This window comes from Pholcus phalangioides, unplaced genomic scaffold, assembly GCF_987345545.1.
Source record: "Pholcus phalangioides strain wild (caught in Gottingen) unplaced genomic scaffold, Ppha-v1.0 ptg000015l_1, whole genome shotgun sequence".
Classification (NCBI taxonomy): Eukaryota; Metazoa; Arthropoda; class Arachnida; order Araneae; family Pholcidae; genus Pholcus; species Pholcus phalangioides.
In genome coordinates, this window is record NW_028301608.1 from 75,078,545 (window position 1) to 75,095,469 (window position 16,925).

The window sequence follows — 16,925 nt, forward strand, 5'->3', positions numbered from 1 at the left end:
TTGCCGTTCGAATGCTATTTAGGGTTTTTCACAATGGAGATCACATTCCAATACAAAAAACTTGGTGTTGCCATTTGATATTTTCGAAATTTTCTCACTGTAACCGTAACTGTTAGAGTGACATTGTTGTTTTCCATATCATTCTTGAGCGCATACATCAAAATACCTTATGCCAAAATTTCATTCAGTTTCTGTGAATAGTATGATAGTTAGGGGCCCTTATGTCGGGATAGTTTTTTTTATAAATCACCCCGTATATATACATATATTGAGTACATGTTCTTTGCCCCCCCCCCCCCGGAAAAAGTTGAAATGACGTCCCTGGCTGCACAATCCAGTTGAATAAAAACGCTTATATTCCCTGAGAAAAGTCACTCTGTGGATGAAAAATAATTTTTGTCCAATCTCGATGAGTACCACATAACTAAATCCAGAAATTGTTCGAATTCGTTAACATTTTCAAGTCTGGGTACTTTTTGAATGACTTGCATTTTCGTTCAGTTAAATTATGACATCCTGTTTTCAAAAAATTTAAATTAATTTTTTGGCATTTTACACAAATTGTACTTTTGTAATTTATGTAACACCTAAAGGCAATTATTGTGAGGCAAGACACCTTGCACTTGCATAATTAAATCATCAAAATATGCAGTAACTCCATCTGCCACTGTAGTGGTAGAGTGGTCATAATGACGGACTCGCCCGGGTTCGAACCCCAATGGCGCCACAGTGGTGGTCGGCTGAAGTTGGTTTTCTGTGGTTCCCAACTTCAAGGCGTGAATGAGAGCCGATCTCCCCATCAAAAAGTCTCGCCACAAAGAGCAACGGGCCTACAAACGGTGCAAATATTCAATCATTACACTTCAATTTTGAAATATAGATGGCAGCACTGAAAAACCAGCCATCAAAATCAATCTAGATACGCACTCAGACTGTTAGGAACACACATTTACACTTCCGCCACAACTCACTAGGTAGTATTGCCCATGTGGCGATAAACCCGAGTCTGGTTTGAAAGAAAGAACCGCCATCTAAATCTTAAAGAATTGGTCCACGAATGAATGGAATTTGTTTGGGATTATTTTAATGTCAAAAAATAATTTTATACCCCAGACAAAGCTATAAAATCAAGCAATTTATGGAATTAAATTTGGTTTGTTTTTCGTTCGATGGTCAGGTGTTTTTTTCCTTCCGTTTAATCCCTTTTTCTCTTCTAAAATGGTCATTTTGTAACCGAGGCAACAAAGAAAATGACATTTAAATTTTAAAGAGTTCTTCATTTTGAGTAATAATGTCTTTTGATAGCAGAAAAAGATTTCAAAAAATAGGGAAGCACCAATTCGACGAATTTCGACTGACGCTCATAAGAAAAACACAATGACAGACTTTATTATTATTATTATTATCAAAATAGCAATCGGCTGATGTGTCAGAGCTGTTTTTTTTCCCCCCTTCGTTTTAGGTGCAATCAAATCATTGAATAGGAGAAAAAAAAAGCAGAGCGCGAGTGAAAGTAGTGCTTCTTCTCCATCACGCCGATCCTTGGCCTCAATAATTTCCCTTCTCTTCCATCATCGCTACCATATGCGATCATTTACATGGACTGATCTCGCTGTAACAACAGTCGCATTTTGTTGCCCCCCCCCCCGGTTTTCAAGATACTCGCATAAAGCAATAACGTGAGTTAAACAAAAAAAAAACTTATAAACTTATTCTCAAGGTGAACAAGAACACCCTCCTATTCATTTACGTCAACTTACGTACAATGGCAACAGAAAGAAGAAAACCCAGTAACGCATCTGCCTGCATCGAATTGAGATTTTATTCACTGGGATTCAAAAAAGGAAGAACAATAGTGTGAGTATGTATTTTGTAAAAGTAAAGATGCATCGTTATGATGAATTAATTACACAAGAATAAAAACTAGAGATCGAATACACCGAAGAATAAGAATATTATAAATACGAATAAGCTTAGCATGTCACCAATCACCGGAAAATGTAAGAATTTTCCTACGAAATCAAATTTTTATCGCGTAGAGACATTGGGTAACAGTAAAATTGACATCGGATTAAATTTTTCGCTGGTGCAAAAAATTCAGAATCAGAATCAAGCAACTTGATTCATAATTAACTGAATTAGGATTTTTGCCGCCCCCGCTACTTTAAAATTCGATAATTTTATAACTGTAAAACTTTCTGAACAACTTTTTTTGTTCCCACATAAAACTGCCGCACCCTAAATTTTGCTGCCTGGGGCAGTTGCATTTACCCCCCCCCCCCTCCCGCCCCATTCTAGTTCCGGCCCAGCGCGTTGCCTCTAAACACATTGAAAATGGTCTGGTTTAGATATCACCCTGTGCATGAAAAGTTTCTCAGAATCATATTAAAGATTTTAAAACTATTTTGAACCCGATCATTTTCTGAATCAAGAATTTTTTTTGTTATCAGAAAAAATTATATTTCATTTATTTCAAAAAAAAAAAATTTGATTTGACTCTCTTGCACTTTGGTCAAGGTATACTACAAGGTATTAATGCGGAAATAGTATCAGATCAATTTCAAAACCCACCTTCGGGGGGAAAAAAGAAAAGAAACCTTGAAAACGGCATGAAACCGCGAGTGCAATACGTATACAGTATATACGCTGTACTCCGAACCCGTGCCGCCTTAACGCATGGCCCGGGGCCTCAAGAGAAGAAGCCTCACAAAAATGAGATTCGGATGAAATTTTCTAGGATTTACCAGGTTGGGCCTCTGGAAAACCACGTTTCCCGATAGCGGATGATACTCTTAAGACGGCCCTGCTCCGAACATATATGATGTATATCGGTCAAACCAAAAGAAGGCTAAACGAAAATGATGCACGCGTGACCAATGCCCACACATACTTTTATCCTGTTTTTTTAAGTCTATGATCGTATGTTTTATTAAGTCTAAGAAAGAACTTGGTTCATGTCTGCTCGAAACAAATTTTCGAATCAATTTGGAACCAGAAAACGAAAGGAATAAAATCTTTCAATCAACATTTTCCGAAGTGGTGTGAATCAGCTTTTCTTTTCTATATTTTCTTCTCTTTCCCCCCCCCCCCCCCAATTAAAGAATTTGTAGCACTAAGCGGAACCATATAAGAATATATATATATTTTTTTAAATGCCACCATCATCATCAACTCACGCAGCTCGTGAAAAACTTTCAATGCAAAATAAGCATCCTTATCGATGCATCGATTCTATTTATATAGACAGAAGTTGTGGTGAGCTTATCCCTGGTGGCGAGAACATTCTTTTTTTCCTCGGAAATTATTCCACCGCAGAAAATACGTATTCATTTTCATTTGTCGCCAAATTGTTTTGTCCGTGGATCACAAACAAGTATGATCTTTTTTTTTTTTTTTGTCGCGTTATAATTGAAGTGTGTATCCAAGGCTGTCCCCTATATCTAGCGGGCGTCAGACGTTAACCTGTGGGTGCTCGCGCATCTTGATCTTTGCGAGAAAACTTTAATTTCTGAATCAATTTTGTGGGGCTTAAATCCGCGTCATAAATTACCGTGGGTGCTCGATCACCCCTAGCTGTATCTACTACATACAGTAAAATAAATTTAATAATGTCAATGTAGTATAGTGTATATATCCTTACGTTGCTATAATAAACAGAAAACTGTCAATTGTTTTCACTGTGGGGGAGGAAGATCGACTTATACTAGTACAATGTGTTAATTTTTTTTTTTAAATATCATCGAAGAGGAAAAAAATCCAACCTTTGGTACGTGTTAACATCATTCAAAAGCATGAGTACACAACCTTTCCAGTATTTTATATATTTACAAAATTGTACGATTTCGACAAAAAGGAAAAGTTAAAAACTAATTTTTGGTAAGCTAATGGTGCTTAACTTTCTTCTTAATAATTCATGTAGTCGGTCAAGCAACTGTAAAATCTGAGCAACCTAATAATTTAAAATTGTGCAATCACACAATCACATTAAAGGCTGGGGAGCATGATCACAGCGGATACATGCCCCCGAATAGGGAGAGTGAATCACGGAATGAATGAATCTCCGCAGACAAGCAGGCATACCTATAACACGATATTAACCTAACATGAAAATTCACGCAACTCCATCTTTACTTCAGGGGTCCATTCAAGTATTACTTAAGCAGATTTTCAGCCATTTTGGACCCCCCCCCCTCTTGTCAGCAAAACACTGACCCCTCCCCCCCCCGTCAGCAAAATTACGCGCGCGTCAGCAGCTTAGAATTTATCTTCAAAGAGGGGGGGGGGGTTGATGACGTAAGCAACCTTCAAATCCTTCTTTCCCCCCCCCCCTTGTCATAAAAAGTCAGCAAATCCGAAACCCCCTTCCCCCCTCGATGCTGACGTAATACTTGAATGACCCCTCAGAAAATGGAAGACAGATGGCAGCCGAACACGAAACAAGCGCAACTCGACAACATAAAATACGTTAAGTCAACTTATACACTCAAACTCCGGCATGCGCCGATTCGTTAAAAAATTTCATACAGAAAATTGTACGAGGTGCATGTACGGTTAAGTAGTAGTAGTAGCATCATGAGGCTCCGACTCAAAGTGACAGCCCTCATCTACACCGGTATTGCTCGGGGGAAGGTTGGGACAAATCGTTCGCATCGACGCAGCCTTCCGTCATACAAGATCTCGGAGGAATGGCACTAGTCTCCATTGAACACGTTCGGATCCTTGTGAGTTGCCATTTCGTTGCTTGCCTAGTGAGTCATCGTAGCCTGTCATCCCGTTCACAAAAAGCTAAGCAAATCGCTTGAAGCCAACGCATAGTGCTTTGTACATTCTCAGGTAGGCCCATGCGTTAAGACGGCTTTGATTGATACCTTTGAAGCAAATTTGTCACCTCGACTAAGCCAGGGGTCCTTGGAGAGATTTCGGGGCTGGGGGGGGGAGTCCCGTAAGCTTGGATGAAAAAAATATGATTGACTCATTGTTTTTATACTGAAATTTACTGAATATTATTTGGTAAGGGGTCCGTGGCCGTCATCTTATCGGCACAAAAAGTTAAGAATCCCTGGACTAAACTGCACAGCAGCGGTTCTCAACCGGTGCTCCGCGGAGCCCTTGGGACTCCTTGTGTACTCTCCAGGGGCTCCACGGCCGCTCGAGGAAAATAAAAAAACCCAGTAAAATTAAAAAAATTTTTAAATATTTTCAAATAGTAGAAATAAATCAGTAAAACTTTGATGAATAATTAGAAAATTTGCCTACGGGGCTCCGCCATAGAATTTTTTTACTGAAAAGGGCTCCGTGTGATTCAAAAAAGGTTGAGAACCGCTGCATGTAGAGATATCTCTTTGTTGAGCGAAAATTTCTTTCGAAGCAAACAAAAATCAAATAAATTGACCGCAACATGATTAGGTGATAAAATTCGAAACGTTTAATTTTGAGAAAAAAAAGTGTGAAAAATCAGTGAGCAAATTATAATCGGATGAAAGTGTGATCTTAAAAAGTCCGGCAAATAACTGAGTCACTGATTCGGAAAATGATGGCAGCTGAGTCAACTCTTCGCGTTTTATCATGTTTACAGCATAAGGTGTAGCAGTAGGTCGTTATTCGAATGCAGCGGAAATATACGAGTAAACGCAAGGAAATGTCAGTATTTCCCGCGGTGTGCAATTTACGACAAAACCGTCAGGAATATCGAAACAAAAACATTGTATTTCTCATAATTTTAGTTCATCAAATTATTAAAACAATAAAACAATCTCGTCGACGTTTTAGAAAAAAAATAGAAAATGTTTGCTCACCTGCAATGACTCTGTGAAATTTTGTGGGCGGTTGTCCGGTCAGCAAACGCACAATATTCCTCGGAAATGCACAGGTGTTTTCTCCTGGGCTCGGCGAAAATCGCTTATTCGCTGGGGAAAGTGCATTCGAAATTCTCGATAAATAAATAAATAAAAAACAAAAAAGGAAGGGAAAAAAAAGACAAAACACGTTCACTCCGGCAAGACAGAGTGGCGATACCAGTTCCGCGTGCACACAATCGCCTGCCTCACTTATACATGTGTAATAATACGCAACATTGCCTTTTTTTCGCTCATTTTTCCAGCCCTTCCTTCTTGTCTACCTCTCTTCACACAAGCTTCATTTCACTCTCACTATATAACCAATGCTGCCGCCATCTAGTGAGGAAACACTCTATCTCGAAAGAAAATTCGTAAGCATATTATTCTATCACCTTTTATACGCACTGCGAAAACGCTGATAAAACACTTGTTCCGCCCCGTGGACAGAGATACGGAGGAATAGCACAGGGGAGAAATGTTCACTAAGGGTGGGTCACCGTTTTTATGTAATTTTTTTTTTTTAATTTCTATTGCCAAAGGTGCCAAATGATTCTCACATATAAATTTTTTTAAGAATGGGTTATCACCTTCTGCCTCCGGATTGACTTTAAAGAATACATATTATGAAAAAATTAACGACAAACTTGGCACGTTTGACGACAGCTCAGATTCATGATGACAAAGAAGAAATGTATAGATGTTCTGAGAAAATGGTAGAATAATTTCGAAGCTCCTCCCGTATCTGTAAAGTGGCGCCGATTTTGTGGAACTAGAGCACAAGGGCGTAGCGAGGGGGGGGGGGACTTGGGGGTCTGGTCCCCCCCCCCCCCGAAATGTGAGAAAATGACCGAAAAAAGGGAAAAAGATGGCCAAATCCATTGTTCTGTCACTTTGGTCCCCCCCCCCCGAACGAAATTTCTGGCTACGCCCCTGCTAGAGCAGTTATAAAGTTTTAGTCGAAAGACAAGGTCTTATCTGTAGATCGCTCTTGCTATTTGTAGATCGCGTTGCGTCAAATCGCTGCTTGTAAATACGTGTGAATAGCTGTGCTGTACAATAAATTTGTGTTGTCCGTGAAATTGCTTTGTGGTTTGCCATCTCAAGTGCTTGTGAGAGACATTAATCCGGAACAATTTGGTTTCATAAGTGAGATAATTCAAGGACTTGGATGGTAAATACGAGAGGGATGGAGACATGGACGAGATGCGAGAACAGCTGAACCAGTTGATGTCTGTTATGGGCTAGATGAAATTGGGAGAGATGAACAACTGGAATGCGGGTTAGTTAATGATAATCACAGCAGTACTGACGGGGAATAACACACCTCTGACTTGGATGGCTTCTCGATTGACACTAAAACACTAAATCACCGGCCAAATTAAAATGTGTGCTAATTAATGCCAGGAGCTTGGGTAATAAGAAATATTTTTTAGAAACTATGATAGTTGTGGAGGGCCTGGATCTTATAGCCATTACAGAATCTTGGGCAAAACATGGGGATGAATCTTTCTTACACATCTCAGGATACTATACTTTTGAGAAATAGATCTGATTGGAAAGGGGGTGGAGTGTTGATATACGTGAAATCATGTTTGAAGGCTAGACAGTGTAACGCGTGTAAAGAAGTGATATTGAAACTATATGGGTTGAGCTCGAAAACAAAAGACGTCATAAACTTATTGTTGGAGTTTGTTACAATCCGCTGAATAGGGATCCAAACTACATCGCCAAACAGAATGATGAAATTTCCTACACGTGTAATAAGCGTAGGGCCCTCCTCACACGGGGAAACTAAAGTTCGGCAACTGATAAGAGAAACCGTCTCCCGAAGACCAGTACGTATATCGCTCTAGACGCCCTCACACGAGGAAATTAGTGTCTTGGCGACGAAATATCGAACGTGACTCGGTCACTTGGCGACTGCGCCTTAGACTTCAAACAGGCCAGTAACGTTTTTTCAGAGCTCCGTACCACGAGAAACTTCAAGTCTGGTAGCCGACCCCAAATGTTGTAGGCTCGGTAGCCTTACCCGAGTGGCCAGCGCAACGGCCGTAGGGAATACTGTTGTGTAATTTCATCAAATTTCTTCTTTCTGTTTTTGTGTTTTGGAAGGCTATCATATTCGTGCCGTTGTGAATTTTTTTTTTTTTTTTTTTTCAAGAGGAGGGCACCCAGGATAGTCCCAACTCTTGTGTGTCTCCTGTTCTAATCTTGTGATCAGCCGGCTTCAGGATGTATTTTTAATTAATTGTTTGAGAAGTGTAGTGTTTCTGTGTATTCATTTTGGATTTATGCGGGAGCCGTAATTTGTAAGTACTTTGACATTCGACATTATATAACTTTTTAATTTGCGTGACAACCCTTCAATTGTTTGTGATGGAACTGTCGGCCGATCTTTATTGAACAGTTTTAAACTTTTGTGGATCAAATCGGTTCATAAATGTGAACGTTATTAAGGTTCTACCAAAGCATACTCTCTGTGGCCACCTTAGTATTGATTAAGGCAGAAAACTTTGAACAATTAAATTTATTCCTTCTGCTTGAATTTTATAATTTTTAATGCATATATATGTTTTGGCCGAGTATTTAAAATGGTCATATGTCTGAGTCACGTTCGGTTCCCGAGATAATAGCTTGATTAGTTTAAAACTGCAAAACCAATTAGTGGTAATGACATGTTTTCTAATGAGCATTTGGTGAACTTGTTTACATAATATTTTCGTTGATTTTTTGTACTATTTTTTGATATATTTGTTTTGTTGCGGCCCTGGTTGTTTGTGCATATTTTCAACTGGTTTTTCTCATTGATTGTTTTAATTGTATTTTTGTCGCGCCATTTTGCTTCTCCAGACCTATAAAAAAGAAAATATATATATATATGTAGGTGTATATATGTTGATGTTTCGATATACTTATCCTAATACTTAGAACAGGAAGTGATAGACTGGCATATTATATATACCTTCATATCTCGGAGCTAAAAAATAGTATAACGGTTTTTTGTGAACGTCTTTTGAGCTGTCAGATACAAAACCTCATAAATAGTGCGCTACATTTTCAGTAGCTTTGTGTGTGCTTTCCCAACTGTCAAACTCAGAAGTCGTAAACAGTAAACGTCTTTCCAGCTGTCCAGATGTCCTTCCAGCTCCGTTATATACATAACCACCTGCCTCATACATGTGCTGTATATATTTTTATATTTATTTATTCAAGTGTGTATATATTGTGAATTTTTCCATTTAGTGTTGGAAGTTGATTGGTCTTACCTAATTCTATAGTGATTGAGTATTGATTGATTTTTGGGAGACTTGATTTCTATTTATAGCATATTTTCTCGGAAGGGGGAAAAAAAAAATAATAATATTGGAAGGTAAATATACTGCTAATTGTCATTGATTAGTTATGTGAAATTTGGTACCCTAATTGCTTCTACTACTTGTGAACTGCACAAATCATAACGTTTTGCCTCACGAATTCATAGACACCAAACTCGATATTGTTCGACCGTTTTTACTGGCAGTTGGAGCGCTAATTTGTTCACCTGATCAAAATTCAATCTTGTAACTTGTAACCTTGTTTATATATTCTATTGGTGTATATCTTCCATCCTCTTTTGGCTATGATACATATATATGGACATATTTTCTCTCGTGGTACATTTTACATTGTTGCACTAATTCGCTTAAGTTTGGAAATTTCTCTGCAACCTCTAACAATATACGATATTCAGTGCTAATTTGGCGTTTCTTGCAAATATTTCCATTGAACTTTTTCATGATGGATGGCAATACTCCAAAGACGTCCTCGCGATTCCAGAAATTGGAGAACACAGTGCATCAAATGAAAACTCGACTAAAATATAGACTGAGAAACTACCTCAAGTCAAGGGTGCTTAATGACTCACTCAAGGTATTCAGCCGGGTTCATCAGAACTTAACAGAGGATGAGGATGACACAATAGACATCACCAAATCATCTTTTGACTCCACCAAATCGAGTATGTTGGACAATTCAGACCCTTCGACTGATGCTGACATCAGTTTCACATCGATGAATCCACGACAAAAACTTCTTGTATCAACAGATGAGGTATGCAGGACGGATAAAATCAAGTCTCCTGAACTTGAGATTGGTCTACCAATATCAGAAGAACCAACCGTTAGCGCTGAGGATGGAGAAGCTGGTACATCAGAAGTCCAGGAGATCATCCATGACACGTTATCCCAACTCTCGGCTAAGACAACGGACACAACGACAGAGTCCCTGAAACAATGCAACATCCTTGAGGGAATTAAACAGGACGGAAGACCCAACAATATGGCCACGGAATCTTCAAACACCCTAGAATCAGTATCATCCAATATCTCTAGGTCCAAGTTCTTCTTGGTATCACCGATGGGCAATTCAACCCCCCTGACTACAATAATGGATTCCCAGGATAATGATGACTTGACCGCAAAAGACCAGAACACCATGGAAAATACTTTTACGAGACAAAATTTTGGAAACGCAGTTAATGAGTTTCTTTCAGGTAATAGCAACATCTGCAGGCAATCTCAGGAGAAAGAAGCACCGAATCCTGTAGATTCACCAAACACTTTCTCGAAAAGAAACAAAAAAGGGCAGGAAAAAGACGAGGAAATCAAAAAATAAGGTAGATAAATTCCTCGACATCCCGTACTCAACGACGAACAAAGAACATCTTTATGGCAATAGTACCAAAGGAGCAAAAACTACTCAACTGGATAAGAACAGCCAACTGGAAATAACAGGAATCCCTGGAGAGTTGAATCCTGCGGTTGTACCGGAAAAATTGATCGTTCCTGACGATGGTGCGTCAGCAACAATAGAAAGATCGTCAATCTCCAATGAACGATCAATTATTCGAAATGAAATCCTAGAAGAAAGTGTGAACTTAACTCCAATACAGAATAATTCCTGTAATTACAGCAATAAAAATTGTGGACATAACTACTCTTCAAGCAGTCCCGCACTGGATGCACAAAGAGTTTTAAAGAATACAGAACAAATTGCATCAACATCCAAGAATACGAATATAATAGATATTTTCTCACCAAGGAAATTTATAAATGGTGTCTTCAACATCCAGGATATTTTCCAAGAGCTAACACAAATAATTAGATATTCCACAGGAGAGGGAAAAAATTTTAAATTCGGAATACCTACGCTCCAAAGAAAAAAGGCCGAAAAACTCCTGGAAATTTTCAACATATGGGCAATCGGCACCCACAATGAGGAAGTAGAAGATAATAGTATATCGACACAGGATATTGTCGAAACTTCAGTTCAAGAAAGATCTCAACATAAAGACATTCAACTTGAACGAAATGGAAACAAAAAGAGTTTTCAAAAAACAGATAAATCCACTCAGACTGGAGAAGTAATAGAGCGGACCCTACAAGATATCCTGGAAGAACAAAGAATTTTCGAAGAACCTCTTCCTCAACGGTCTTTTCAACAGAGGAGTAATCGAACGGGAAATAATTCTGAAAAAAATAAAAGAAGCAGCCAGAGTAACCGTCTCAAAGAAATTGTACATCCACAACTAGAGAACACCAATCAAGAATTCATAATCCCACCACCACATGAATTCTCATCCGAATCTGATCCTCTAACTGACTCGGACAAAGTTAATGCTGATTCAACGGGAGAAATTCAACAACGAGAAATTAATCAGGATAAACAGAGACCTTCTATTCAGGAAAAAATGTTCCATATGGCTGGATATGACCAAACCACCCACAACTATGAGGGGACCGCAACAGAAGAAGGTTGGAGAGTGGTCCAACGCAACAAAAAGAATAACAAATATTTTAACTGGAGACAACTTCAATCGCATCGAAAACAAAGGATGCAAATGGAGAATAATCAGCGATTAACAGACAGAAAATCCTATGCCCTCAAACAAACTGGAAAAAATTGGAAGAATAATTCAACACCGAGGGCTAGAACTTTTTTCCAACGGAAGAAAGAGCTGGTCGAATATAAAACTACACGTAGGAATGAACAACAGAATAAAAGCTCTTCCCCTCTAAGAAGGTGCACCTTCAAAACTTCTTCAACAAGACCACAGTACCCGGCAGTAGGTTCAACTCAACATCGTAATTCAGGCAAAGTCAACACTGGAAATATTTAAATAATCTCAAATAAGATGAAAAAAGTCAGATTGTCAGATCCGCTGACCTCCTTTGCCGAAGTTGTCAGGAATGGTGAAATGGTGCAAGAGACATCCGGAAGGATCTTATCACAGAACTGGCATATTCATACTTGGTTCTTCTCTCCAACCAAGGGGAACAACAGAGTAATTTACGACGATCTTCTTTCACAAATACATTACTCTAATATTATCAAAGCTGACGCAAAGCAACATATCACGGCCAAACTTACAAGCAAGGGTATTTCAATCTCCGGGAAATCTTCAACCATCAGGTCTCAAGTTATCAAGGAAATACACAACAACTTCAAACTTAAATTCAACATCTTCATTGCTTAATTTCAATACCCGATACCTTGTTTTCTTTCATGGCACCAAATCTAAAACTTCTACAATTTAACAGTAATAGATGCAGGAACGCAATGGCGCTTCTCCCACTGAGAGCAACTAAACACTCGTGGGATATTTTGCTGCTTTAAGAACCTCTTTTCGGCAATGGAAGACTTCGTGAACTCCCAACCAGCTGGCCTCGGTGGATGTCAAAGAATAATAAAGCTGCAATTGTCATTGCCAATAAAAAAATAATTGGAGCAACATTCGCGATAATGACAAATTGCGTAGCCATCAGAATTTCTACCGACAGAGGTGAGATTATACTAGTCTCAGCCTATTCGTCTCCGTACTCGAAAATCGAATTAACCATTCAAGAACTTAACCTGATCTATAGCAAGGCCGGAGATCTCCCAGTTCTCATTTCTGCTGACATGAATGCACACCACAGCAGCTGGGGTTATAAAGCCACAAACACTAGGGGCTGGATGCTCTTGGATTTTTCTAGAGCTAATCATTTAATTTTTCATAATGATGGCACAACAACTTATGACCACTATGGTGCTACTGGTGCCCCCGATGTGACGTTGTCTAACTGTGTTCCCCCATTGGACCATATAACCTGGAAGGCAAGAAACGAGGACGTCGCACATAGTCTGCATTGCTACATTGAGATCACCGTCCAAGATCATCCTGTTCTTTGCAGCACAATTAAATACTCCAACTCTAAAAGAAGAATACACAAATTCTTAAAAATGCTTGAAGATAATATGCAAGTTCACCTACAAGAAATAAAATCTATTTCCTCGGTCCAACAGCTTGAAGAACATACTAATAATCTTTTTGAATCTATAGAAAATAAAGGTCACACGTACCTGTTGGTCTCTAAGCAAAAGAAGCACTACTTCGACGATTGGTGGACGAAGGAATTGGAGATGGCGAGGAGGAAATCCAAGGCAAGCAAACGAAAATATTTAGCTGCCAATACTACTAACAAGGAGACTTTGCGAGTTATCTTCCACCGTAACAGAGCCATATATTCTCGACTTATCCGTCAAACAAAGCGGAAATCGTGGAGGGAAATTTGTAGCGCAGCCACAGACCCATATGGCACTTTTTACAAAGCAACGGTTAAACAGTCGTCACTCTCACCCCAAATTTTTTCCAGAAAAATATTGAAGGAAACATTTCAGTCAAGGAACAAGCCAAGCGCCAACTCGAAGAATTCTTCCCATCAAATTCTGATTCTTCTCCTGTACAGGTCTGCGCCGCGTCATCATCTCTATGCCCAGACAACAAAAAGATCAAATTTTCGGAATTGTGGCATATCGCCTCGCATCTAAATAAGAAAAAGGCCCCAGGAATTGATGCCATCAACAATGTGGTCATGCAAGCACTCCTGAAAAAATTTCCTGATGTTTTTCTTTCTCTCTTCAATAAATGCCTGGATCTCGGCCACTTCCCTCTTCATTTCAAAATAAGTAACGTCTTATTCTTTTTGGAAAAGGATAGAGACCCTACGAAAACCAAATCCTTCAGACCAATCCACCTTCTGTCCACTTTTGGAAAGCTGTTGGAGAAAGTCGTATGCCAAAGAGTCTCCTACTTTCTGGATAAACACGATGTTTTCAGCCCTCTACAGTATGGTTTTCGCCACGGGAAATCTGCTGAACATGCGCTACTGGCAATCACCAACGAAATACAGAGACATAAAAAGAAAAAAACATAATGTCATAATTATCACAATTGACATCCAGGGTGCATTCGACAACATCAATCACGATATTCTTGTTTCTAAATTAATGGACTTGCCAATCCCTTCAAATCTTGCTAGATTTCTTTTCAGCCTTCTACAAGAAAGGATGGTCCAAATGAACACTTCTCAAGGACCGGTTCGCCATAAGATGACAAGAGGATGTCCTCAGGGCTCTTGCTCAGGTCCTTCTTTGGAATCTGTTCATAAATGACATTCTTTCCATCTCCTGGCCTAATAATGTTCGGGTCCAGGCCTACGCTGACGACATCACAGTTATGGTCTCGGGCCCTACAGTGGAAAAGACGGGTAACTTAGCATCCTCGATCCTCAACACAATAAATCATTGGCTTTGCTAACATAAGCTGGAGATGGCAATGGAGAAAACTAGATTCATGTGGATCTCCCCGAAACGACCTCCGTCCATTAGACTTGGCGAACAATTCATCAAGAGAAGTTCAAACATCAAGATTCTTGGAGTCGTTTTTGATGACAAATGTAATTGGTACGAACACATATCGGAAATCTCATTAAGGATCAATGCACTTCTCCCTCGATTCTGGTGCTCCACTGGCAAGAACTGGGGCATCAGTGTTAGAATGCGCAGAATATTATATTTAACTGTCGCACAGCGGATAATAGCATATGGTGCCACTGCACGGGGAGGTAAACTTACGGAGGAGCAAGGTAGAAGACTTGATTCCATCCAGAGAGGTTGCCTATTATATATTCTGAAAGCATACTCCACCTCACCCACAAATGCATTATAGGTTCTAGCCGGCTTACCCCCACTGCGCTTGGTCATTGGTTTTGAAGCTAAAAAGGGTCTACTACTCAGAAACAAACAAAATATCGAGCTTCAGGATGGCACCAACATCAGTTCTTCCCAGCTCCAGACCAAGACAACAGGTTGGACTCATCACCCAGCGGATTATCCACAAGAAGAACAGATCTCCACTGCACCTGCAAAAATAGGGCAGGAGAATACCGACCTTAACATCTTCACGGACGGTTCAAAATCAGAAAACGGCGTGGCTGCAGCCTTCATCATACTTAAAGGAGGTATGGAAATCTACAAATGGTCATGTAAATTAAATGACTCAAATACTGTGTTCCAATCTGAGCTTTTTGCAATTCATATGGCCGTCCAAAAGGCTCTAGAATGTAAAAAATCAGTGAGTATATACACTGACTCTCTGTCATCCATATTTGCCATCAAAGACCCATTATCTCAACATCGTACGGCCCGACAAATCCGTGAAGTTCTATGTGACAATCCACATATTAAAATTGCTTGGGTGAAAGCCCATGAGGGCACATATGGTAATGAACTGGCCGATCAACTGGCCAAATCAGCGACGACCAGAGCTTCACCAGATTTCACGATATTTCTCCCCGTGTCATGGGCAACCAACATTCTTCATGAAGAAATGATGACCAAATGGCAGCATCGATGGTCTAACGAGAGAAAGACTGGTCGCAAAATTTTCGCTCTGCTCCCCACCGTTAACTGCAAGCTTAGGAAATGGACTAGGGAAATGATCCTCTTCTTTTCCGAACACGGTCCATTTCCCGCCTACCTTGCCAGGTTCCACAAGAGAACAGAAAAGTGCAAATGCGGGGAGGAGGGCACATCGTACCATTACGCGACCACTTGCCCTTTGACCGCGAATCTACACATCCGGGTCCAGGCAAATGATGTTCAATCGTGGATGACTTCAGTGCTCAATACCTCTGGTCTCCACGATCAAATTAAAATGCTCATCAATCAACTTGAAAATAATCAAGACTCTTTCATCCATCCTAGACCAGTGACTGGTATTGTAGAGGGTCATGATGTAGGTGATTCTTGCTCAGACTCCGATTACGAACCATAAACTTTTCATTCTTTCATCGAACAACGAGGTTTCACATGAATTCCCATTGTCAACTCTTAGTGAAATTAGAACAATGATGTTCTTCAGATTTCCGTTGCCTTTCTTATACTTTTTCACATATTCATGTATCTTTGTAATCTTTTCTATGTATTTGCATTTACTCACATGTATCCATATATATATTTGTAAGCTCTACGATCTACTGTAGTGAACCATGAATTACCACAACGCTGGTTTTGTTCTGGAATGCATTTTGGACTGTGATGTTTTGTGAGACTATTTTGTGTCTAGTCTCTCGAATTCCCACTGCTCTGTAATCCTGGATATTCATCGGATGGACTGTGATGTTTCATGGAAATATTTTTCACCATATCACTGTATATATATATTTTTTTTCTCTTCTGTCCCGCTCATTTAACAGAACTGCGATGTTTGTCATGTTCTTTCCTGACAATTTCCACTTGATGTTAAGCACTTGCTGTCATTTCTGTTCAGTGCTTCCATGTGCCATGTATGCATGTTTTCTTTCAGGTAGCAAAGGAGCTGAGGCGAGTGATTGGCAACCGAGATCCCAAGGGTCCATCTGCGGATGGATTGGTGGGGACGGAGTGTGGTGTTGGCATGGACGGGCGCGGGCTGCTGGAGGGGGACGGACGTTTGGTTCCGTTCTATTGCTCCTTTGAGCGATGAGTGGCGGACGGGGGTGTTCCCTCGTGGACTAGGGGAGCCGAGTGCCTCGGAATGTTTTTGCTGGGTCGGAGATCTGACGGGCGGTCCACCTGTACTCCTTCTTGACCATCGGAGGTTTCCGGGAGCTTCCCGGAGTGTGGCTGCTTGGGATGGAGTGGGGTCCCGGCGGGACGGACCCGGTGGCTTGCGAGTCGGGGGATGTTCGCCGGGCCCGGATGTCAGGAGAGTTCTTCCAGCATGGCCCAGCCGCAAGGTAATCCGCT

The 16,925-nt window shown here is 40.2% G+C and overlaps 1 protein-coding gene across 1 annotated transcript in view; it reads right to left on the reverse strand.

The window, feature by feature from the left end:
- Nucleotides 1-6,147, reverse strand: part of Sarm (sterile alpha and armadillo motif) — a 288,909-nt gene extending 282,762 nt beyond the window's left edge. The window contains exon 1 of the mRNA XM_089244293.1: nucleotides 5,796-6,147. The gene's annotated coding sequence lies outside the window, so the exon portion shown is untranslated. The remainder of the gene's footprint in view (nucleotides 1-5,795) is intronic.
- Between the last annotated feature and the right edge of the window lie 10,778 nt (nucleotides 6,148-16,925).